This window comes from Notothenia coriiceps, unplaced genomic scaffold, assembly GCF_000735185.1.
Source record: "Notothenia coriiceps isolate Sejong01 unplaced genomic scaffold, NC01 NC01_scaffold00019759, whole genome shotgun sequence".
In the NCBI taxonomy this organism is placed as follows: Eukaryota; Metazoa; Chordata; class Actinopteri; order Perciformes; family Nototheniidae; genus Notothenia; species Notothenia coriiceps.
In genome coordinates this window covers 262,855-288,162 of record NW_011352460.1, presented here as the reverse complement: position 1 = coordinate 288,162, position 25,308 = coordinate 262,855, and the positions used below count along the sequence as shown (strand labels likewise).

Genomic DNA, 25,308 nt, shown 5'->3' with positions numbered 1-25,308 from the left:
GCTCATGCTGCCTTTCCTCGCCCCTTCGGGTGTCAACTCATCGAGTGAGCCACTTTGGTTCTTGCTATGGCTCCGGCTGTTTCTCCTGTCTGCAACATTGGTCTAATGCCCCAGGAGCCTGACGCGGACGAGCGCACAGCCAGCCGTGGTCCCCAGCGGCCCATCGGATGCTCATGCTTTGCAGGGCGATAGCACACTAATAGATCCCACTTGTCATGCGGAAGCAATGGCTAATTTTTCTACAGCTTGCATTTGAAACTCGGGGGACGGCGAGTTGACATGATTCAATAACTCTCTGTAAAAAAGGCGTCTGGCCGGAGATAACAATGTTTCAGACACGTTTGAGGGGAAACGAGTCAAAGAGCAACGAGGGGGAAAACAAATAAGCCCTTCAGCCTCCTATAGACATACACTCAGAAACACATAACTAATATCAACTCCATGGAGCAGAAAGAGGGAAACAGTCACCTAGGGGCCAGCAGTCTGTGATACAGCTCTAGCATTGTTCCAGTGCTCAGGGCCAAAAGCTTCTGTTCTGTCCAACTGTGACATTACGCAAGGAGAAAATAAACAGTAATCCAGTCTTAATTTTACAATTCAATCAAATGACATGGATGCCAGCAAGGGCTGATGGTCCATTAAAGAGCCGTGGTCTCAAGGTGCTGCAAGCAAGGCAACTGTAAAAGCTTATATTAAGCAGTTAACTGGCTCTTTGTTTTGATGGGTGAGACAACCTCTTAGACCATGTAAGGAACATAGCTGGTGTGCTTAGTGGAAACTGTATTCAAAGGAAATAGCAAATAAGCAGCTTTTTCCTGGCTGTTTGTCAAGCATTGCTACAGACACAAAATGCAGACATTCACAGACTATTTTAGGGGAGCCTGGAACAATCAGTTATTATTTAATAATAGGCAATTTATTTCATATAAAATGTGACATATAACAGAAAAAAATTGCCTGAGTGTCTTTAGTGCGACCATAGATCTTGAAGTTGTAAACCACCATTTGCTTTGCAAAATGTTTTTAACAAAGGAAGTGAAAGACACAGGTCTGCGTGAGAGAGAGAGTGTTTACAATAAATGTGCGCTTTCGCCCAATGCCAGCCACAGAGACCACACTGAAGATACTCAGGAGCTGTCTGCTGTCACAGGCTGGGGAACTGATAAAGTCTACATTTATCTGGCACTGTGAATTGTCATGAAAACCTCAGATCTTCAAAGCTACTTTAAAGATGCAGTAGATAAACAACCATAATAATCATTATATATCCTTTTAGATACAATGAGGCCCACTAGACATTTTAATTAAAGTGTAATTCTGATACTTAGTTAACTTAAATTTACCGCACAATAGTTAAAATGCTATATCTAAAAGCTACATGAGGTCAAAACTATTTCAGGAGGAATATTTACTGTTAAACAACCCTGGGGAATTATTTGTGCAAACAAACAGTTTTGTTTACTGATCTTTGGACTTTTCTTTACACAAAGGATTGTGTGTATCTTAAGGCCCTACAGTATGTTCCACCAAATACAAATTCGAAGAAAAACCATTTGAAACCTGCTTTGTTTTAATCTTCCAGCATTACATTTTGCCTCTCTTATTTTTCCGCCATGCTAACTGTTGTGGCGTGTTATTGCAAAAATGCAATACCCTCTTCAGTCAGCAGAAATGTGTACCACATCAACACCATGCTTGTGGTGTGCAAGTGTGTCCTCATGCCTGTGCTAGAAAAACAAATGATTTATCTACTTTGCTCCTACTGGTCAGAAACTCTGCAGCATACTTTTAGAAGGTTTTTTAATAAGTCAATAAAGAAACAGATTCACAGAAAGACATACTATAAATCACAAACTTCCAAAAGAAACTCAGCCAACACAGCCAAAGCATGTTGTGTGAGTGTGTGTGTGTTAGAGTGTGTGTGTCTGTCTAATAAGGAGCCCTGACAAATGCAGTTTGTCTCCCACACGCAGCATCATGAACACCTAATTATATGAAAACAATTCCTTTCATACATTTGTTGTAAGGTGCAGAGAAACCCTCAATTCTATCCTTTTACAGCAAAGGCACATTTGGCCTGTTGCTATGCAGGTTGTAGGAACAGGAGGGGCGGTTAGTGGGCCCACTTCCTCCTCTGTGTGTCATTCAGAGCACTGTGATTGGAGGTGGCAAGGAGAAGGGGCCACAAAGCCAATGAGTGAGTCAGGCGGTGAGGAAGAAGGAGTTTGCTCTGGGCGCTGACATTGGCAATGCCTGCCAGCTCATGTCTTCTCCACTGGATGGCAGGTTCAGAGGTCACTGTGGAGGTGAATCTCTCCTTGGCTGATTAACAGGCTGCTGTAAACATGCTTTCAACTTAAGTATCAACGTAAATAAACAGCAATGTGCTTTGAGGAGATTATTTCTACAGGTACTAAAGATATTGAAGTTAAAAGGCAAACCTGTTGTCTGCACGAGCAGCTGAATTCTAATTTCCACATTACCATTTGTCACAATGGAAGGAGGGAAAGTTGTCACTGTTTGGCCTTTGATCAGTCGTATTTTCTCTAGCATTGGTAAACAATTCAGCATATATTCTCATGAGACATCGCCTATGCTATGGAGGAAGAGAGGAACTGTGCAGGTGACCTCCACCACATCTATCTGCAGGGGGGCACACATCCTGTAAACATGCCACTTAGACAGGAGGAGAGTGAGTCTGGGTTTTGGCAGCCACAGTGCTGCAACCGGCTGTAGAGCGCCGTGCCATCGCCGGCGTCTCAAAGTGACAGCGCTGTAATGAAGTCTGAGGCACATGGCAGGCTGTACGTCATAATTTCAGGTTCCTTAAAGCCTGACAGGGAATGATTATCATGGATGGTTATTGTCACCCTGCCTCCCTGGGAGACGAGGCGTGCTCTGGGGTTGTTGCACCGTGACATTCAAAGTTACAGTCTCCTTCATATAATGGAGCTGTCCTCTCAGCGCGCTAATGGGAGCGATCCATTTAACCTGTGCCAGAAACACACAGACGAGGAAGTTCCTAATGCGAGGCCTCTCCCGTGGGGACGTCACACTCCCCCCCTGGCTGCTCCCTTCCTGCTGCTTGATTCATTGACTGGCGCTCCTCACTTATCCTCATTCACTGTTCAGTCTGGGGAGACAGGGAGGCTCGCTTCCGGCCGCCTGCTCCACATGCCACTGATGCACACCCGACGCACACAAGGACACAGCCAGCGCAACGGCCCAGATGCAGGAAGAGCCGGCGAGGGCCCAGTGAGGGACGGGATAGACACCTACAGGTCAATACCGAAGGCCTCGGAGAATACCAACAGTACACAGTCCCTACAGTTAATAAGAGCTGTACAAAAAAAGTTATAAGGAGGAGGTTTGGTTATTGTCCTGTCTTAATGATGGTAGTTGTATGGGAATGTTAATTTTAGGCTACTCCTGAGGTTGCTGGTTAATGATGATGCCTAAGCCATGGTCATCTTAGGAATGATAGATTTAGCCACGTTCAGTAGTCCATCTTGTAAGTGCTGCTCCCTGCCCGACTGACAAATTGCTGCTACATTCCTGAGAGAAAATAATTAGAAGCAATGAATGTGTTTCTCTTCGCAGCCACCATACAGTAAGCCTCAGAAAATATGTTTTGCTGTTATTATTGGTGCTGTACAAATTTAATTTAGGACCAATTCAGGCTTGAAATAAACTAGAATATTCATTAGATGACTTGTTTAGGTAGTCTGTTTTGGCATGTTTACATGTATTTAATATATATTTAATAAAATAATGTAGTATAGGTTGAACAGCGTAAAGTGCAGCATAAGTACAAGGATAAGATCCAAAGTTACTCTTACCATAATGTAACTCATCTTATCAAAAGTCATACAACAAGATGGATGGGCTGATTCTAAGACCTCTGTGCTGTTCTAACTTTAACTGTCATTGGGAAGGCCAAGTTTCATACACAAAGTCATTTAAACAATCCTCCTTTTTGCAGTGACACACTTAGCCTTATTAGTTATTTTACTGCTATAAACCATAAATGCAAAAAATGTAATGATTAAAAAAGCACAATGATTCTAATCAGCTGCCCCCTAATATACTAAAACACTTAATCCATGGAGAGGCCAACTCTCTGGGGAGGCTCAAGAGAAAAATGACTTCTCTGTCTCCAGGCGCTGTTATTTCTGGTCATTTCTAATTGGTTTTAACTAAAAGCAACCACTCAGAGACTCCACAGGTTACTCCAATGCATCACTATGGAATTGTCTGCAAATAGAAGATATACATCCAATTTAGTTTTAGAGGACACCACAATTGTCTTTCAGAAGACGAAAGGAGAAAGGGCAGAAAAAAAAGCATAGATGTCTCACTGAGGAAGACAAGAAGTCTAAAGATCCCAACGGAGGACGATGTTATCAGGGTGACCCTGAGATCATAGAAGCCTGGGCCGACTTGAGGTACCATGTCACACGCACCTCGCCCCCTACACATGTCTCCCAGGTCTCATGTACAATGTCTCCCCCTGTGCAGTTCTGCATTGCTGGGCCTGTTAGTCTCCAGGTGAGTCCTCAGTGCTGTTTGGTGGCTCGTGAATTATACATTGCAGCAGAGGAATTGACGTGGCCCAGGAGGGCCGAGAAACAGCAGGCATGGCTAGGAGGCAGATTGAAGACTCTGACGGAATTTTAATTGTACCGCAGGGAACACTGCGATAAGTGCTATTGTTATTGGTAAGACATTGCTGCACAGGTTCACTAGCTGAGAGCTTTGAAAATGAGACGATCCAAAAACAACTCAATGTCCAAGGCTTTAACATTGTGCCAATAGTTACTAGTCTAAAGAGGATGGTTCACATCAGTGTCGGTCTAATATTTATCATTACGCTCTCTACACCCAGTATGCATCTGCAACATGCTCAGAGGACCAGTGAAGGTTGGCTATGGCGAAGGAAAACAAACTGGAACATTTACAAACTAAAAAAGGAGACGCTCAATCCGAAACCTCAGAGGCATGCCATTCAGTTTTATGTTGTGCGAATCTGTACAGTACTACAGGTGAAAAGCCAAAATGCAGCACTTTCTGCTGCTCTGATGTTGTTCACTCTGATCCTGACGATAGCTGCACTATACAGTAATTCTCCTCTGAGTGCAGGCAGGTCCCAGGGGGCCTGACGGATGCAGGAAGGCCCAGAGCGTTGGTCAAAGTGAGGCCAGGGGCACAGGCAGGCCTCTGTGTACGCTCTGCGCTGGCGGTTCCCAGCCCAGCGGTAATCTCCCAGTGATCCTGCCTCAACCACACATGAAACCCAATAGCCTTTCAGCCCGCACCATAAATAAAGGTACACCACATTGAGCAGACCACCCTGGCTTACTTTACAGCAGTCTGAATAGGCCACCACTGGGTGTGTTTACACACTTTTATATAAAGGCTTTAACTACAGATGTCAAATGGAGACGTTTTCAGAGGGAAGCTTTTTTCAAGCTGTGTAATTATTAGATAAAACTATAATTTAGGTTTTACAGTATTTTATTATTTACACAATGTACAAAGAAAAATACAACATAATTGCAACCATTTCAAAACAGAGGTTAGAGGTTTCTCAGCCTCTCCAACAGAAGCTTTCCCCAGGGACAACTCTTGTATATTTCTACTTACATTAAACTAGATTACTTTAGCCCTGCACAGGTAAATCTGAAGGGGAATACAATTACCTACAGCTCCTGAGGCACACACTCCATTTATGCACAATAACTTGTAAGAGTATTTCAGTCGACCAATAGAGATGTGCCCCTTAGGGCTCACTTGTTCAGAATTGCTTAAACACTCACAAGACGCAGCACACTGCATTTAGATAAAGAGGATCTCATTCTACAGTTGGATTAAATGTGATTGTTATTGTTTGTCTATTTTGTGTTTCCATACTGTAAGTCACAGGCCATCTACTTCAGGAAACCACAGCAGCAGGCAGCTTTTGCTAAAAGGTTAATGTTAACAGATAGAGTGTTTATTTGACTCCCCTGTACAAGCTTGTTGTGCATTTAAAATAATCTCAAGAATAGCAGCTATAAAAAATGGGATTAGAACAGGTGAGTTGACATGTGATCTGATATGTGATCTGACAGTAAGTGACAATCTGTTACCGAAGCTGTCCAGGTCTGTAAACACACTGAACACACACTCCCGCTTGTATAATCAACTGGGACTAGAGCTTTGATGACAAACTAATGTCAGCTAATATCAGCTCTATAAAGGCTGACTCAGAAATATATTGCAAACCTTTCATTACCCTCACTCATTCGGTCTCAATTCTCATCCGGTAAAGTACAGTACAGCAGACACTCGTCTAATGAACAAGGGTCTATGGGGAAGGATCACTCTGTGTGAGTGTGTTGGAAGTCAAGGTCCCACAACAGTGGACTCGTGGCTCTGCTGATAAGGACTTGGCTGTAATTGCTCAAAAGGGAGGGAACTGCAGCCCCATTAGGTCTGGTCTTAGCACTTGCCAATAAGCCAAACTGCCCCTCTGAAGCCTCCCATGTAATGAAAACTTCCTATGAGATAAATTACATGTCTGTCAATCCACTAATTAATATCACAGACTCGCCTCTTTGGCTTCTCCACATTAACGAAATGAGGGAAAGCGAAATAGTTTTTTTGTGAGCACTGGAAGCCAGAAAGAAAGGAAGAGCAGAGGCAAACTAGCGAGCGCGCTGCTACTGTGATTCACTGCAGTCATGGTCGGCACTTAGTGCAGCATCTATTTTTCATGTATTTCATAATTAAAACCTGCGAGTTCTATAAGCCCTCCATGCTCCATGCAGATCAAAGGTAGTCCTATTAGCAGGGAGTTCATCAGTAGAGCCACTCTTCCATTTGCCAGGCAACAGAGCCATGCTTAAAGCACAAATATCCTGTAATTACACACATGTGTGATAACGGGACAGCCACAGAGCTGGACTATGATTAATAGAACACAGATCACAGTTTCCTTTCCTGTTCAAAGCTAACACAACAGAGGACTTTACACACGAGGATAACCCATGCGTAGCAGATAAAGAGGTTGATGAAAGACTGAATACATATATCACACATCGCGTCTTGTGGTGCAGGTGGAGTGTGATTCAGTTTGTTGCCTTCTCCCTCCCCGCTGCATTCTCTATGTAAATGTAATCGGAGGATAACACAGGATAAAGCTCTTCAGAGCGAAGACATGATGCCTCACTTCTGCGGGGATAGAGGGATACAAACCTACCTCACATGGTGTAATCAAAAGAGGGAGCTGTGTTATGTTATTCATTCGCCCCATTGACTCTTGGGTAGCTGGATGTCACAAAGAATCCTGGGTGGAGGCTCAGTTTGATAAAGATTGTTTTCCCCCATCAACACGAGAAAGCTTTTATTTTTTTAAATATATGAACAAAGGGTATATATACCGTTAATACCTTTGGGTCGTTTTATTAGATATATTTGTAAGATTTTATTCTGAAATGTAGTGGAGTAGTATATGTTGACTTATGAATCAAATATTCAACCCAAGCCCCTCAGAATGATGATTAAATACAGTACTTCAATAAAATGCACTTAGTATCTTCCCACCTCTCATGTCTTGACCACATCACCACCCACAATCAGAATCGATAAGCCTCATACAGTGAGTTTAAAATGCATACATTTATACTGCATCTACAAACAGCCTACTGTATCTTGTAGGTTGTAGCTACAAAGCTTCCTGATGTCGTTATTCTTATATCGTTGTCAGAAGAAGAATTTGGGGTGAAGTCACATGTAAAAGGAACTATAATTAGCAATACAAGCATTTGCACACTCATAGTCATTGCGGTAGAGATGTTTATGCTTTCTTTCTGAAAGAATAACAATCCTCCACCAAGTTAACAAGCCAGTAAACTTCCTCCAGGCACATGAGGTCAGTCACAGTTCATGGTACACCTTACCCTATTATAACAACTGGACAAGGTAACAGGAAGGGCCTGTGTGTTTTTTAAGTAGGAAGATGACCACGGTAATATACCCTCCTAATGTTACACAATAAAACAGGGCATTGTTCCAGGAGGCACAGCAGACAACATCCTGCAGCCAGGTTACAGAAAGAGACAGAGGGCAGGAGTTTTACACGAGGGAAACATCCAATCATCAACAACAATCCCAATGCTGGCTAAAACAAAGGCACCTTCCCTGGGGTTTTCAGGAAGGCTTTGTGTCATACTGCCAAATCTTTAAAAAAAAGAATCTACGTTATAATATCCTTCATGCAACTTTCAACATTGCGATATAAACGGCCAGACGCATACTGTAGTAAGAAGAGCATACAGTATAAACAAATGGCCCGATACGCATTACAGACATCCACAACATATGCACAGACAGCCCACTGACACTCAATGCAATGAGTCAAGAGGGGTCTGAGGTTTAGGCTGTGAGCGACTATAATGCAGCCGCAGCCATACATCCTCAGCAGTATGAAAGCTTGCAGCCGTGGCCGGCAGTAATAATTAATAGCATAGTCTATAAACATTCCATTAGGTGCAAGCAGCTGTCATAAACATCTTAATTAATTTACAAAGCAAGCAACTAGGGAATTATGGCGACGTAAAAATCTGCTTCCCTCTGCCGCTCCATAGCACTGGAACAGATCGGGCTTTTAAATTTTTAAACATGCCTTTCATGTTCTCTAGAGCACTAAAAAGCCTTTGAACAGTCAGCTTGTTAGGAGATGCACCTAGCAGCCCAATACCTACGGGTCGTCTTGCTATTCTTTTCATACAGTGACAAGAGGTTTTGGGTGGCTCTTTGCAGCTTGAGTCAAGGAATCTCTCTCTTCCTGTACGGCGTCTACCCGCCCACATATTTTCTTTGTCACCGTGACATAACTGTACTGTTTTTTTGTGCCAAATACTCAAGCTAAGCTATCTCTGTCCATCTCCATCAGTTTGCCTATATGTATTTTTATTTATTTTTTAACAAAGAACACAAACATATAGTATAGCGACCCTACAGATGAGAAAACAATTTCAACTGTTTTCCGTGAATTACATTTGCATATTTTAATCAGAAATATATAACAGCTAGAGCATTAACAACAAGGCTTCTACATCCAAAACAAAGTCCTCCCACTGTGTGCCTTATGTAAGAGGGACACCCTCCTGAGGATACGGCATGGTGCAGCTGATAGGGGGAAAAGATCGAGGATGCCACTCTTGCACTGCACTGTAATCTGGGCAGTGTAGTGCCACAGCACGGGTCAGAGTGTTGTGGTACAAACTGGCTGCCTTACCTGCTCTCACTCAGAGAGGGCAAGATTAGACTGGCCACTCCATTATTGGAGAAAGGCTTAAGAGCATTTCCACTTTCAGAGCTAGGATATCAGCAGCTTCTGACACTAAGCAGGGCTGACCCATCATTTTGGCGGGAGCTGAGAAGAGGGTGTCAGCTGTCTGCACAGAAATACGGTCGGGTCTGGGCTTAAAATCTTTTTTTTTTAACCACTGTGGAAAGAAAGAAATACACAGCACTAACAGACAGTAGTAAATGTGTGAGTATTTGATAAGAAACACCTTCCCATTTCATTTATATATATATTCACCATCTACAATTATGAATCAATTTAACTATGCATAACATCTACAGTATGCCATTTACCAAGCCGACATTGAATTTTAATGTGCCCATTACTCTCTGATGATAGCCAGGCATCAAATATCCCTTTTTTCTCACTCCCATTCTAACCTGTCTCTTTCTCCCCATCTCTCTACATAGCAGCCCATGCCATATTTGCTTAACCCAGTCAGTGTGACAGCACTCAATGCTAAAGCACTCCCAAGGCAGATGATCAAAGTCAGCAGTCAATTCACATTACAATGCATTGATTTGATGTTTCCTAACCTCCCAGGCCTTTCTCTAATGCTGCCAAGGACCTTCAGGATATTTCACAGTGTACCTCCTCTCCCAGCTTTCCCGGTCTCCCTCTCTCTTTCTATGTGTGTGTGTGTGTGCGTGTGCGTGTGCGTGTGTGTGTGTAACTGAACATATGGTTGACAAAGATGTTACTCTGGTCATGTTTGCATTTGATTTGATATTCAGTCAAAACGGGCGGTTAAAAAAATAACAGGACTGACTCAAGCACAACAACCATTCATCTGAGGTGCAACCACTTCACAACTATCCTCCTTTCACAAGGTAATTACTGCCCTTCATTCAACCTGCGGTTTCAAATATTGTTTTAGAGTAAATCACTCCCTGGTTCTCATATACCACACTTCGTTTGCTTCTCATCACTTATTCATTTGCAGTTCTTTATTGAGTTGGCTTCTATGCTTTACTGACTGCCATTTCCTTCTGAGGGGTATGTTCAGAGCACTTCCATGTTTTATTCAATTATGAAAACCTAATATGGTGGAAAGGTGTGCATGGCGCTCACTCATAACTATGCATTATTTCACACACATGTATTCTGCCTCTGTTGTTGGGCAGCAGAGACTTGAACAAGCAGCCTAAACACATGCATGCTCTTTTGTTCCTGGTTTTGACCCCTGTGTACGGGGTTAATGAGAGGAGACACACAGTTACCATGTCCATGTTTCACAATTGAATCTATTGCATGTGTCTTGCTTTTGGAGGGAGGAGAATTACATTTTTTCTCTCCACTCAGAGGTTGTCAAAACGTGTAAGCATCATGGCCATGGCACAGTGACACACTGACCTACAAGCACAAAAGAGAACTTTGACTGCTGTAATAAAGACACACACACACACACACACACACACACACACACACACACACACACACACACACACACAGAAAGTGCATGGGGAGGAGAAGGAGCGAGGGAGTGTGAGAAAGAGGGAAAGGAGGAGAGAGGAATAAGAAGTATTGATTTATGTAAGAGAGGCATTCCTTAAACAGCATTAGTCACCATGGTTGTGTGAAGCTACCTAGCTCTTTAATTATTCCTCAGAACGCAGACGAACTCAGCCTGGCGTGAAGAGCGCCTATTGATTTCTGACTGGCAGATGGGACACACTTACTTATAGCAATTCACAGAGCAGGTGGATGATCAGAAACACAGGGATGTCAGTTACCCCCTACTCATCTACAGAGCAACAACAGAGCAACAGTTAAGACTGGCCATTAGACAGCTAAGTCAAGCTCAATAGTACTTTAGGTCAGACTACAGAGGGAAGAGGACCTGTGGTTTCGTATTAACTGTATCCAAACAGTGAGAGAATCCTGTTGTGTAAAAACACAGTAAGAGGTCTCGCCAACAGAGAGGAAGATAAGATGAGCTAAATGTTATAAAGCTGACTGTAAGGACAGGGTTTAAAGAAAGTTGATGATGAGATAGGGGGTACATAAATATGTATGTTCTGATTTGTAGGACTGAAACCAATAATTGACTTCATGTTGTAGTTTTTCAATTAATTAATTTTCTTTCTAATTTTAAAGAAAAATGTCCAAGATGACGTCTTTAAAATTTCTTATATTGTTTGACCGACAGACTATATCCAATCTGAAGCCAGGTAATGTATATTATCATTCATTAATAATAAAGTGATCACCGGAATTTTTCATTCAAATAATCAAACAACCGATTGGAATGGAATCATGATCCCTATTGCAAAGTTTGAGTTTCATTTGTGTGTCTTTGGCTAAGCTCCTGTATATGTATGGTGTGTGTGTGTGTGTGTGTGTGTGTGTGTGTGTGTGTGTGTGTGTGTGTGTGTGTGTGTGTGTGTGTGTGTGTGGATGAAAGAGACAACTACAGACAGAGATGGAGTGTCTGTGTGTGCTCAGCACAGTTACATACGGTAAGTTATTTGCCCAAAAGACCAGCTTTGAAGAACAAGAAGGATATTTAGAGGACATAATCAAGAACTGTAAGAGTGGATATTTAATACTATGGTTTTGGCTCCTTGATACACTTAATCTGTTGTAGGATAATAAAATGTTTCAATTATATATCAAATAATCCATAACACATTCAAAAAGGCAGTGGAAAGCCTTAGTATAAAAGTCCATCTGTCTTGCTAGTAGGAGCCGACTGCTCATCTTCTGTGAGGTCTGCGTTTTAAAGTGCTACTCCATTGTTATTTTATGAGAGGGGCTGAACGCAGAGCCAGAGCCCAGTCTGAGCTGTGGGGAGAGAGGGAGAATTTCCCTGCATGGCTACACAATACACAGACAGCACATTTAAAGATGTCAGCCCCTAACTGGAGAACAGTCATTGAGGTGAACCCACTAACCCCATGTCTTCTGCACCATGTCTAGCCAGCCTGCTCTGGAAACCCCCGGTTAAAAATGCATTTGGTGTGCATGTAGCTGCAGCGACGGGCAGACCGTGCTATGGGGCAGGCAGCGAGCTGGTGGGCTCACATGTGCAGCTCACAACCCTGGTAAGTGAAATGCCACTACTGTATGCCTTATCACCGCTGCTCCCCCTGCACTTACATAATTTACACGAGCGAAGGGAGGGGAGGACAGCAGGGGGGGTTGGGTCGAAGAGTGTGGGGGGGGGGTAGCTACGGGGAGCTCACGTCCAATTGCGTTTGGCCATGTAGAGAGACAAACACGGCAGGATGAGGGGAGCTCATGCCACAGCGGGCTTTGATGACTACATGCTGAGACGCCCCCTACGACATGCTGATAGACAGCAAAAAGACCCCACCCCTCCTTTGCATTTACGAAGCCAAGCAGAATATAGACGCAACAGGAACAAGGCAGTGAGTCTGAGCACATTAGAGGTGCACTGATCCAAGACCTTGGCATGGTTATTTATTAATCAGCTGAGCTTAGCTAACTGCCTGCTTAGATGAACAGCACAGGCTTGTGGTACATTGCAGCATCAGCCACAAGACAGCAAAACTGTTGACATAATGCAACTTAAAAGACATGATGCGTATACTTCAGAGAAAGCTGTTTGCTATGGGGATTTTGCATTTCCTTATATTTTCCTTATATTTATGTAGCAGGTCTTACTTTTCTATTAAAGATCCCAGAAAGTGGGAACACAATATAACTAACACAGAGGACAAACAATCTAAAGCTTAGCACTGTAAATGTATTTGTCTGCAAAACAAAACATTACTATGTGATCCAAAGTACATACTGTCAAGAGTGAACAGCAAACAAAGAATGTTTGCCCATTTGCACACTATTCATCTCCTAGGGTGAAGTACGTGATGAGTAACAGCATGGCGATGTTGTCGGTAAATACACTCCAACATACACAAAATCACCCTTTTCATGTTGTACTTTTGGAGTTCGCTGGCACCGCAACACCGAGCGCTGACAATGTTTTTTTTCCGCCAATTTCAACACCTCACAGTTGGGGTGTCAGCACATTGAAATGGTGTTGAGAAACATAGCCTTTTAACTGAGAAGAAACATCTCTTGGAAGAAAAAAAAACTGAGAAAAGGAAAACAGAATGGGATGCAATTCTCCAGAGTGTATCCCCCCCATGTCTCTTCCACTGTGTTTTTGGCAGGCCGGGTAATACACAGGAAAGCACTGGCACACAACACAACACACAAAGGGAAAACATCTCAGCCTGGAGTTTGGGCTTCAGAGACTAATAGGAGGCTTGCACATCACCAGAGGGAAAATACGTGATAGGCTGTCCATTGGCTTATACTGTTGATGCAAGCTTTACAGACTGAAGTGTTTGTGTTAAGTTCTTCATTACCTCAGGAGCAATTTAAGGAGGTACCATGAAGGAGCAATGGAGGTTTCGCAAAACATTTGAGGAGCAGGCGGTGTACAGGAGATGGTGTACAGGAGAGGTAGAATATAGATGTGGTCATTACTAGACCTTCCTTTCATCATTTCTGAAACTACCTCACACACTCTCATTCCAACAGACTTCTGCAGCACTGAGCTGAAAGAGCCTAAGCCTCTTGGACGGTTCATTTAGGATAATGCAATGATGAGAAACGGGGAGGGAGTATGTTAGTGTGTGTGTGTGTGTCGGTTTTCGAAATCATGTCTGATAAATGTATCTTTTCAAAATGTCTCCTCTGACTCACGCGCATTTCAAGTGAGATGCAAAACACGTCAGCGAAGACAAGAATGATTATATTCCTAACCTGCTAAAACACAAAAAGGCAATCTAAAGTGCAGACGTATCATTATTTGATGAATTCAAACAACACAAAAAAGATATTTCAAAATACATTTTCACATAAAAAAGATGGAGCTGAAATTATCTGGGGGCTTTTTTCCCCCTTTCTTCAGACTTCAGAAAAAAGAAATTTATTTCTGCCTTCATCTCTAAATTGGATGCAATTTATTGCCTCTCCAAAGCTCATTTTTCACTGGCTTGCAGGATCCATGGGCCATGGCAGGCAATGCGTATCTGCCCGCCTCCCCTGGCCTCGGGTGCTAATATGTGGAAACTGGCCTGGGGATATGGAGCTCGACCAATGGAAGAGGAGGCAGAGGGACAGAGGAGAGAATCAATCCCTAATCGCCGAGGAGTAAGGAGTAGGAGGGGAAAAGAGGAAGGGGGAAAAAATCAGGAGAGAGAAAAGACAGAAAGCAGTGTGTTTACCAGCAGACATTTGGGTGCTGTCAGCTGACTGCAAGAGCTCTGGGATGTCTGAGAGAAAAGGGAGTTATATAACCAGGCTGTTAAAGCAGGGGGAGAGAGTGAGACAGACAGACAGAGAGGAAGACAGAGAACGAGAGAGGGACTGGGGGGGGGAAACACACAGCCATTTAAAGTGACAGGGACAACATTATCAAAGCAAAAACATACTGCCTGAACCGACACCAGACAGAGGGGAATGTCCAATGAGAAGGGATCTCTGGTGAGCAGTTAAAAATGCAGACCCCACACAGATGTGAGCACAGGTCACAGGTTTTTACATCCATCCTGTATGCATTATCTTGGCACAGGGTCTCATTTAAACAATGCTTGCATGCCCCATAGAGCCATTTAGTTGCCTGGTTACCTCTGTGTACTTTTTGGGCTTCATCCAGCTCTACAGAAAATAATCTCAGATAGTCCAAGCTGCAACAAAAGCCAATACCCACTAATAGCCTCTAAAAGTCCACTCAACCCCGGAGTGCCCACCCATCGACTACCATTAGCATTGCACTTGAGCTGGACCCGCATCAGTTTGGGATGTGGCTCACTGCAACCTAATAATTAATCTAATAGTGTGGATGTTGCAAAAACAAAATCAGTATTTGAGAAATGTGATGTGTTGTACACCTCACACGCTGTGCAGCCACACATGAACATTAAGTACAGTTAGCTCAAGGTGCATTCTGTCCTGTGACCTTGCTGTTACACTTCCGCAGAGCAATGAATAACTATCGCATTTCTTTGGCTGACAGCTGACACCACGAGGCCCAGGTGATATACGAGACATGACAAGTGATTCTAATTAAATGTAGAGCTTGTGGATGTAAAGTGGCAGGAAGGGAACAAATCCTGTCCAGGCAGCAAGCGGCAGAGCGGCATGCCTTGCTCCAAACGAGATGAGCCGGGCTGTCAGGGCTGCCTCAGCTGTCCTGTAAACCTGGGCCCCGCTCCCCTGGGGGACTGACAGGTTTCAGCTGGAGGGGAGAAGGCTCACCGCAAGCCTCCTACCCCTCCACAACAACAAACACATGACACACACATACACAGGCAGTGGTGATGCAAAGCAAAAGCCATTGCGGACCATGTGCATTTGTCACATAACTGTGTACGAACAAGGTACAAAGCATGGTCGTGTGAATCCTGAGCCGAGATGAAGGCTGTCACCTAGGTTCCGGTGTGATTCGGTGGCTAAATAAAAAAACAGGCTACAATCACAAAGAATCAATAGATACAGGAAGCAAGACACCTCTGTTGATGCTGCATCCCGCTTGTGTTTTCACCGTGACTGAATTTATCCAGCTCAGGTGGAGAACAAAGGACTAGACATGGGGAGAGTTTTTTCAGACAGTCAGGTTTGTTTTTTTCACAGACGAGGACCCAATGGTACTCAAGGCAAACAAGAGTGTGTCAGTATGTGACACAGGACTGCACTTTACAGAGGACACTCACAGGGCCGTCAGCTTCCCAATCAGACCCCCGGAGACAACCCTCACCAAATCAGTTAACCTTTGACCCATCTGGAACAACTTGGGGCCCAAGAGTCACGGTTAACCCTGCTGAAAGACAATGTGCATCACGCTCCTTTCACTGACACAACGTCGTGTTTGATGGCGTCTGTCCACTTCGGAAAATGAAGAAACATCGTTCTATCATGAGCCCATCTAAAGCTCGCCAAGAAATATATTTTTGATAAATCAAAGTCATGGCTCAGTGCTTCCTGTTCTTTACAGCAACACTGGAGCTCACTTCATGAACAACCTGTCGATATTTTCAACCTGTCGATATTTTCACTATGGCAACAATATCTTTAGCATGACAATTATTTCAACAAATTCTTTATTAAAAAATGCCTGGGAAATCTCTCATGCAAGTTATTTTCATGCACTGACTTTGGCTAACGGACAGATGTTAATAGAAAATACCTGCATTAGTGGAGACTGTAAAGATATTTCACATGTTTCATTTAAGGTAGTAATCTTACGTAAATGTACTAAGTGTAGAATTTTCAGTTTTTATGTCAATGTTGTAATGCATTTTCTTTTTGAAAACATTTGACCAGAAAATAGCTGTGACTTGTTGATGTAAATGTGTATTAAAATAAATATAAATAAATAAAGCTAACATGCTACTGGCCTCGTATTTAGAGTACAGATGGTTATATTGATCCTCCAACCTAACTCTTGGCAAGAACGTGTATTTCCCAAATCTGTTCCGAAACTCTCTGAAAAAGCCCTCTGTAATACTATATGGACTTCCTTTTAGCAGCTCAATGTACAGCATTACTCAGGATTAAGTTACCGTCCCCAAACACGATTCAGAATGCAACATGTTTGACTAACAAAACCCCTTAAATGAAATGTAAATAGCACCCCATTCTGTTTTTGTGTAGTCAAGTTAGTTCCCCCTTTCATTTGTGACATGTCTTTTTCAGACTCTTGCTGCGGTGCCCCAGTCCCTTTACTCTCTCTGGCCCTCAGCAATAGACCCTTAAGTTTGCCCCGCCTCCTGTACAGCCGACAATCCCTCTATGTTGGGTTTCTCACAAAGCCACTGATGTGATTATAGAGGATGATGATTGCAGTTACATAACAGAATCAAATTAATGTGTGGCCTGAACACAGCGGTGGCAGCAGGAAATCACTCAAGCTCTCAAATCTCCCTTTCTCTTGGTTGCTCCTGTGTTCCCTATCTTCAATCAACACCCCCCTCTGTCCCTTGTACATGCCCATGCTGCCCCCTCCTTAGAACACACAGACACACCCCTCTCTCCTCCCTGCCCCTCCCTCTAGTCAATTAAAGTCACATCGAGGGATTAACAGGAAGTAGGTCAGTGGAGCATTGCTGGGGGAAAAAAATGCAACAAACCACGTCAGAAGTCACGGTATCGACCTTGTGAAACACAGACCAAACTAGTGGCGGCGTGTGATATCATCTTGTCTCCACCAATGCCCGAGCTTTTTCACAGAAGCCAGGTTCAAATCCCACGGACCAGGCTTTGCCCTCAACTTGATTTCTCTGCAGCTCACAGGAAACCCCCCTGGAGGGCAGCCTAGGGAGCTGGGCTTTGGTGGCGGACACTTGATACCCTCTACAGAACGCTTTGTCTCCAGTCCCCCGAACAGATCCTCTTCAAATGCAGGATTATAGCAGGGCTACAGGCAATGAGAGCCCCATAGCTCCACTGTGATCAGACAATGCCAATAGCCACCATGCAAGGCAGAAACATTACACATGCTGGGACGCTTTTTTTATCCCTCTCACACAGTTCATGCACAGAGACTGAATGCACGTTTGAACTGCCTTTGACCCATTCCTTCTGTACTAGACAGCTGCCACCTTAATCTCTGCCTTTATTGTTTACAGTCTCAAATCTGCACCTGTATTAGCATATGAAGTACTTATAAATAAAAGATTGGCAATAACTGTAATTGGAGGTACATTATGTTAACAATAACAGTTTATTTTTAGTAAATTATACATTTTAGCTGACCATTTTCACAGCATGAGAGAAATTGAAAGCCACTTGTTTCTATTTTATTCCACAGGGTTCAAAATCAATACGCTCCTAAGTCTGTATTTATTATGGTCAAAGCAAATATTATTATCAATTTGATTTGTTTCCATACTAAAGGAATTGAAAGAAACCATAGGTGTCTGAAATGGTAGACATAGTAGAATAAAAGACAGCAGCTAGTTGCGAAGGATAAAACCTGTTATTCGACAAAAACATGAACAATCAGATATAGTCTTTAAAGATGAATATACATTTTCTTCATCAAGTGTTAATTAGACTGTGGCTTGTTGTTTGAATGTAAATAACATTAATTTATTAAATGACAGTCCTTATAATAAATTAATATGTGTGTTTAACCTGCCCAACCGTTTCTGAAGGTAGAGTTAGAAGTGGTCTCCTCGGTGTGATGATATCTCAGCAGGGGAGGGGAGTGAGCAATGTCTGAATGGTGCTGCTGTCAACATATTGTTCTGCATTTGTCCAATTTAATCAGCCTCCTATTCACCACACTTTAGTGGAGTGAATAGTAATGGGAAACAAAGTAACAAGTTTGTCATCACTGCACATTAACAAGTGAATATTATCTGAGCTATAGTTCCACACTTAACAGCTGTGGACGACTTGACTAATAATGTAAAATGGGTTTTCTCTGACAGTCAAGGAGACGAGGTGACACATCTAATTGTAACGCAACACCGTGAATTAAGATGACAAAGGGTTTACAGTAAAGGGACGCTGTAAGTCATTTGTTTATCTTTAACAACAGAACAACATGATTATTAGGCTGGACCAGGGGGGTATACTACGAAGCAGGATTTTCGCTTAGTCGGCTAACTTCAGGGAAAACTCTGGGTTTCCGGTCCTACGAAGCTGGTTCTCTTTTTAGCAGGCTAGATCTCCATGGTAACTTATGCTGTGCGGCTAACCTGCCCCCGGAGCAGGTTAGGTTGCAGGCTAAGAGCTCAACTCAGTGAAAGCACTGCCTGCTGACCAATCAGAGCTCAGTGTGCGGAGTTTAAAAGCGATCAAGTCATATTACAGGAGAAAGGAAATACAGAAAAGCTGCCGTTGCAGGAAAGACGGCCGGCAAAAATCACCGACTGTGTGAACGTGAACATTAATAGAATATCACCTCCCATCTTCAGAGCAATCTGACTATTATAACATTAGCGTTAAGAAAGCTTACTTAAATATCTTCCACAACATAAGTAACCGGATCAGAGTAACATTAAGTACAGTCCGCGGCATATCACATCATAATGTATCATATATTTCCTTATCTGAGTCAGCTGAGCCGTATCTGGCCGTGCAACACTCACAGTGTCACATACTGTATGCAGAAGTATTATTTTAAGCAACACATTAAGTTGACGAAACACTCGAGACAAATGTAATTAAAGTCAGATCCACTCGTGTCTTAGCGGGGCAGTGATATCATAAACCTGTTAATGTACGCATTCAAACACTTTTTCTTTTACCAGCTGTATTCACCTTGCAGGTGCAACTATGTGGCTTTTATCCTGGATAAAGTGTTTAAGTCATGGATGTTTAAAGTTTAACTTCTTCATATGTCTAATATTATAGTTGACTTTTCATTCAGGAAGTATGACGCTGCGCTGTCAGTACGCTTCTCCATGTCTGTGATTGGTCGAATGCTCCAAATACCACCCCTTTCATGTGAACGCGCACCTAACTAGATAGGGCACGGCTGGCTTGAGCGATCATCCATAACGGGTTGATAACGCGCGTCGTAGTACCGTTTAGCGAGAGCGCGTATGTTTTGGATTAGGCCAACCGGCTAACTCAAACATATCCAGGTTAGGTTGAACCAGCTTCGTAGTACAGGCCTCTGGACACTGAGAACTAAATAAAAAAGAATTACACCATTTCTAGAGTATTTCAAATGTAATACTGTAAATCAAGTTAAGGAAATACTTAAAAAAAATATTTTTCACAAGCTCATCTTCTGTTGAATCAAGCTTATGAGTCGCAAATATTCATCACAGCCCCTCGATCTGATAAATATCTCGCCATCTGTAGTGTTTCCTCCGATTAGAAGATGAGACGATTATTTCATATATGCATTATGTTATGTACGGATATTTTTTTAAATACTATGGGAACAGGCATCAAATCCTTTACATACTTGTAGTTCAGACGAGTACGGTTCAGCTGATAGAACACAACCATCTCACTAGTGCTGAATATTTGTTGTAAAGTACTTTTCACATGTATCAGGTTCAAGGGTTACATTCAATTGTTTTTAAAAAGTTTGGAAGAAGCTCTGCTGCTATAAAGGTAGGATGTTAATAAAACAACACTTTTATTTAGAGCTGCTGCACACACAAATATCATTACCATCAAGCTCCCTGACTGATATATATGAATTAAACTCTCTTAACCTTCGTGCACAAACAGACAGAGGCGTTGAATAGTTGTGATCGATTTGCAAAGACGACCTTAAGAGCCACGCTGAGTTCGACTGAGTTGATTTAAGGTGTGGGCAGAAAAGCAAAGCTGCAGCAGCTCCGTAGTCAGAGGCTTTTGCAGCGCCATGTCTAATGCTCCCTGATGACCACTAAAGGGCCTCGATGGAGGAAATGAAATGATTCCTTTTGACATCAGATAGTCCAAAAGACTTTACCAAGCTCAGCTCATAATGCAGCTCCCTTACAGCCCATCTCATTATTTCCAACATACATCTGCAGTGCTGCAGTACAAAACCATTATTTCTAAAAGAGAGACAGTATATTACAGTATGTATATTAAAGCTTTTATCTTAATTATGTTGGATTTGCATCAATAAAGTCATATTTTACAGTGATTTTCGTGCTTTATTTAATATCCGCTACTGAGCACCTAGCCGAGTTTTGTGTAATTATTTCTGAAGATGAGGCATGAAGGAATCAATACTTCCTGTGACAACCTGGTTTAAGCATAAAGAAATGTTTTTGTGAGTGACCACACTCATTATTTCATAATGTGGAAACCTGAGGCCTGTTCAATAACTTCCATTACAGCCATTAGCGATTCATTATACTATTGGGAAGATAAGTTAGTGTAGTTTAGTAAAACACAAGAGTGCTGTGACATATATTAAAAAAGAAAACACTTTTTTAAACTATCTTTTATAAGACAAATTTAAATTAAATTGGCAAGACACAAAACACGTTTTTTGCTTTAACTTATTGTGAAGCTGACCGTTGAGCGGCCCGACCAAGTAAGGAGGCAGAGGCAGAATGTCCAAATACTGTACAACCCGGTGTGGGCATTTATTCATCACTGACAAATGATTCACAGCCTCAGTTGCTGTCCACCTGAACAGAGTCAGCAGCCACAAGGATCTCACACCCAAAATCACAGAACACACAGAGGCCATTTCTCAATCTTGAGGATTCTGTCTTCCAAGCCAATATTTCAAGGATGCTACGTCATCGAGTGCCGCCGAAGGACTGTTCCCATCTCCAGCATACTTGGAATTCCACCGAGGCCGCGTCCTTGGTTTGGGGGAAATTTCGAGGCTGCACATGGGTAGACTTCGCGTCCTTAAAATCCCCACAATGCTTTGCGCATTTGTTTGTTATCACCAAAAATGTGTTCCGTGAAAGTAAAGCAAGTTTATAATTAGATAGACATTGTGAGGTATTTATTTTCGGTACAGTTTATGTTGAAACCGTTAGAGAGAGTGGCACACTTGTTAGCCTGTTCCATTCTTCTTCGTTTTCCGAAGCCGTGGCTTGGAAGCATACTTGCTTCGTTTCTGAAGGAAGTGACTTGGAAGTACGCGACTACCAAGCCAGCATCCTCGCGATTGAGAAACAGCCAGAACCTAAATACCCACAGACTAATCAATCAACAAGACACAGGTGAGGGGGGAGGAGACAACACAGGGCACCAGGTGAACACAATCACCAGACACAGACAAAACGGGAGGGGAAACACTTTCAAACTAAACCACATGTGCAATATTCCAAGGCCCGAAGCCGTCAGTCCACAGTGACGAAGTTACCTTTGTCACACTTATTATTATGAAGAAATTGTTGATTGCACAATGTAATGGTTTCAAAGCGATGACTAGTTGGTGCGTGGAACAAAACGGTTGAAGAATGGCGCTATTGTTTTCCCTAAATTAGTCCAGTTACCAAAGAGAATCAAATTAAGTACTTTGCAATAGTGACAGTTTGTATATATTTCTTGAATCTTCCCTGCTGGTTTGAAAAAAACCACAACATTTTTAGTTATAACCAGGCTCTGGAGAAGAAAAAAAGATTGGTCCGGTTGTCTTTACGACGGCGCAAAACATAATACCAATTGGAAATGCAAGTGTGGAAATCGTTCTCTAATGCCACTACAACTACCTTTTTATCTTAATATAATCAGGTCAGTGAAATGATGACTCCTTCTGTTCAAGAGAAACTTTGATATCTTATCATAATCTGATGACTTGGGAAACGACAACAGGACGCCTAAGTCTGCGTATTACTGCAACAGTCTTCTTGTTTATGGTATTTAACAGGGCTCTATCTCAGCACAAAGTCTTCATTAAGGCATCAAAATAAAAAGCAAATGGCTCCACTCCCAAACAGCGTTACCCTGGGAACAATGTTTTTGCTAGATGATGATCAGCTAATCAGCTTTAGATGCGACTGGAGACACTTTGCTCGCTTAGTCAACTTCTCCTCTATCTATGTGTCGTGAGATTAAATACTACACTGCTGGAGACATTGATTAATGTTTTTTTTTTTGTTTTTTTAAATGTGGTCAAGCCTGCCACATCAACATCACATCAAGGCGAACCACTGGCAGTGATGTTGGCTTGAGTCCATCTCTTCAGACTTCCTCCATAATGAGCATGTTATCGCATCCTGATTTCAATTAGAGCAGGACACAGATCTAGACAGCTGCATGTTAAAGTGTCTGCACCCCAGGATTCCCCATCGTTATCAGATGAGGAGATGACTGAAACAAACCTGATTGGTTCCCAGGCAAATTGTGCAGGTCACGGTTTTAAACTGACTTGAGAATCCATTTGTTGCGCCTATCATACGGAGAAATCATACGATTTAATGATATGAGAATTTTGATTAGATAAACGTTGTCGAGGATAACATGAAACTAATTTCTAGAACTCTCACATCTTGCTCTATGTGAGGTTTAAAGGCCCAGGCTGCATAAAGTACGTGAATTCAACACTTTAGATGAAAGAATAATTGTTGATACAAACTCACAAAAGGGATTATCTTCTTGTGGTAAATATTCAAAGAAATAAGACTTAAAATATTTAAAACCAACAGTATGCATCTTTATCAAAGGATCTTCAACAAAAATGTATATCTTAAGAGGTAAAGAAAAAGGATGAAGATAGAAATATTGCTACCAAGATTAGCAATTCTTTCTGACCCTCTGTAGAGACGGCTGTGACAGTGTGAAATTCCACAGACTCGTCACTGTGAGGATGAAAGTCTAAGAAAAGCAAGGGATGAAATCTGCATCCCCGAAAGAGCCTGCTGCTCTAATCTTTGCATTGTGCAGGCAAAAGACGGGTGAGTCAGATTTACGTCACTATTTGTTTGCTCTTTTTCCACCCACAAATGCTTCTTCCTGCCTCCTCTTTCAGGATTGCCTTTAGGAGATGAATCGTTTTACAGTTTAGTCCCTCATTTAAATGAAGTGGGCGGGATGTGGGGAGGGTATTTTAATCACTTATATAAATATTTGCTTTCACATGGGCTGACCCTTGGAATAGTCTATTACTTCATCTCTTTCACCCGCTGGCCCCCACCTCTCATCCAGACACGCTTATTTACCTCTTCTGCTCACCCATTCAATAAGACTCCAACCAGCCTAGAGACATTAGCATAGCCACACAGCTCCACAGAGCAGACAGCTATGCAGCTTTGTTCTCCGCTTTGTTCTGAGGGGACAAATAAAGCCTGCTATGTGAGACTGGAAGCAGGGGGAGGAAAGGGGGGTTGGACCACTTGGGAGACTGGAAGGTCCTCTGTTTCTACCCTCTAATTCTTTGACAGCGGGTAATAAATTGATCATAGCGTTGGACATGATGCCGACCTTGAGATTTTCTCTAAAAGCAGCCAGGGAGCTAAAAGAGATAGGTGGTCATCAGCCGACTGCAGTGTGTGTGATTTACTGGGAGGACTCGGCGATAGTGATCTGGGATGGATCTCAGAAGAGACAGGGCTCCTGCATCTTTAATTGTTCAGAGGAACAGAGCCTCATCACAATTATAGAGCATTCAGGAAGCCTCCAAACTCATTTAGCTCTCCTCATCTGGGAACAGGAATCCACTAAACACAAATTCCTCTTCTGCAGCCTGCGGCAAAAGCCTTCTTTTTTTTAAGATTAATAAGATAAGAGATTTAAGAATATCCAAAAGACAGGGGGAAAGACTCATTGTTGAAAATGAAACATCTCAACATGTCAGCATGTTGAAGGGGGAAAAATGCACAAAAAAACTTGACAATGCTTTTATTGTCAATTGCATTGCTTTAATTAAAACTGAAGTGCGCACTAAAACCACATTTTTGGTCTTTCAGTCTGCTTATAGTCTGCATGTGTGTAGTGATTGCACGGGGACTGGGAGTAAAACATGAGCTCATGAGAGAAAAACAAGCACAAAGCAATACACCTAACATTCATTATAACCCTGTTCATCTCCCTATATACTTATAATCCACTTCAACTTCCTCAGTGCATGAAGTATATTATGAAATAATTCCAATACTTCACATGTTTAGTAAATGTGAGCTCTCTCATTCATAAGGAGACGGATGCAGGAGATGTATTGATGAAAAATACTAATAAAGTCAATGCTGCCTCACACAATTGTCAAACATAAACACATACACCACTCGTGTCAGTGCTTCACGTCAAGATAGGCACATATACTGTAAAGGAAGGTAATGTTGCAGCAGGAATAGCAATGGGCCTGTACACAAAAGTCTTTAGAGTCACATTCTTACTCATCTTAATGGATATATGGCCGTATACATCGTAGTCATTGTGATGGATGTCCCTGGGCATCGGCAGTAAGTGCACTCTGAGTCCTTGCATGGCCCTTAGTGAGACGCAGCATCACAGGATGAAGCCTAGAGTGATAGAAAGGTGTGACCAGGAATCTCTCTCTCTCTCTCTCACTCTCACACTCTCTCTCACTCTCACTCTCACTCTCACACACACACACACAC

The 25,308-nt window shown here is 42.5% G+C and overlaps 1 protein-coding gene and 1 long non-coding RNA gene across 2 annotated transcripts in view; both read right to left on the bottom strand.

Annotated features, from left to right (window-relative positions):
* The window catches only part of roraa (RAR-related orphan receptor A, paralog a), a 174,664-nt gene that overhangs the window by 61,232 nt on the left and 88,124 nt on the right, over window positions 1-25,308 (bottom strand). The window lies entirely within an intron of this gene.
* LOC104952215 (uncharacterized) lies at window positions 1,553-21,573 on the bottom strand. The gene is made up of 3 exons (XR_799099.1): window positions 21,474-21,573; window positions 9,215-9,220; window positions 1,553-1,563 (listed from the first exon to the last, which is right to left on the bottom strand). It is a non-coding gene; the product is annotated as an uncharacterized lncRNA (long non-coding RNA).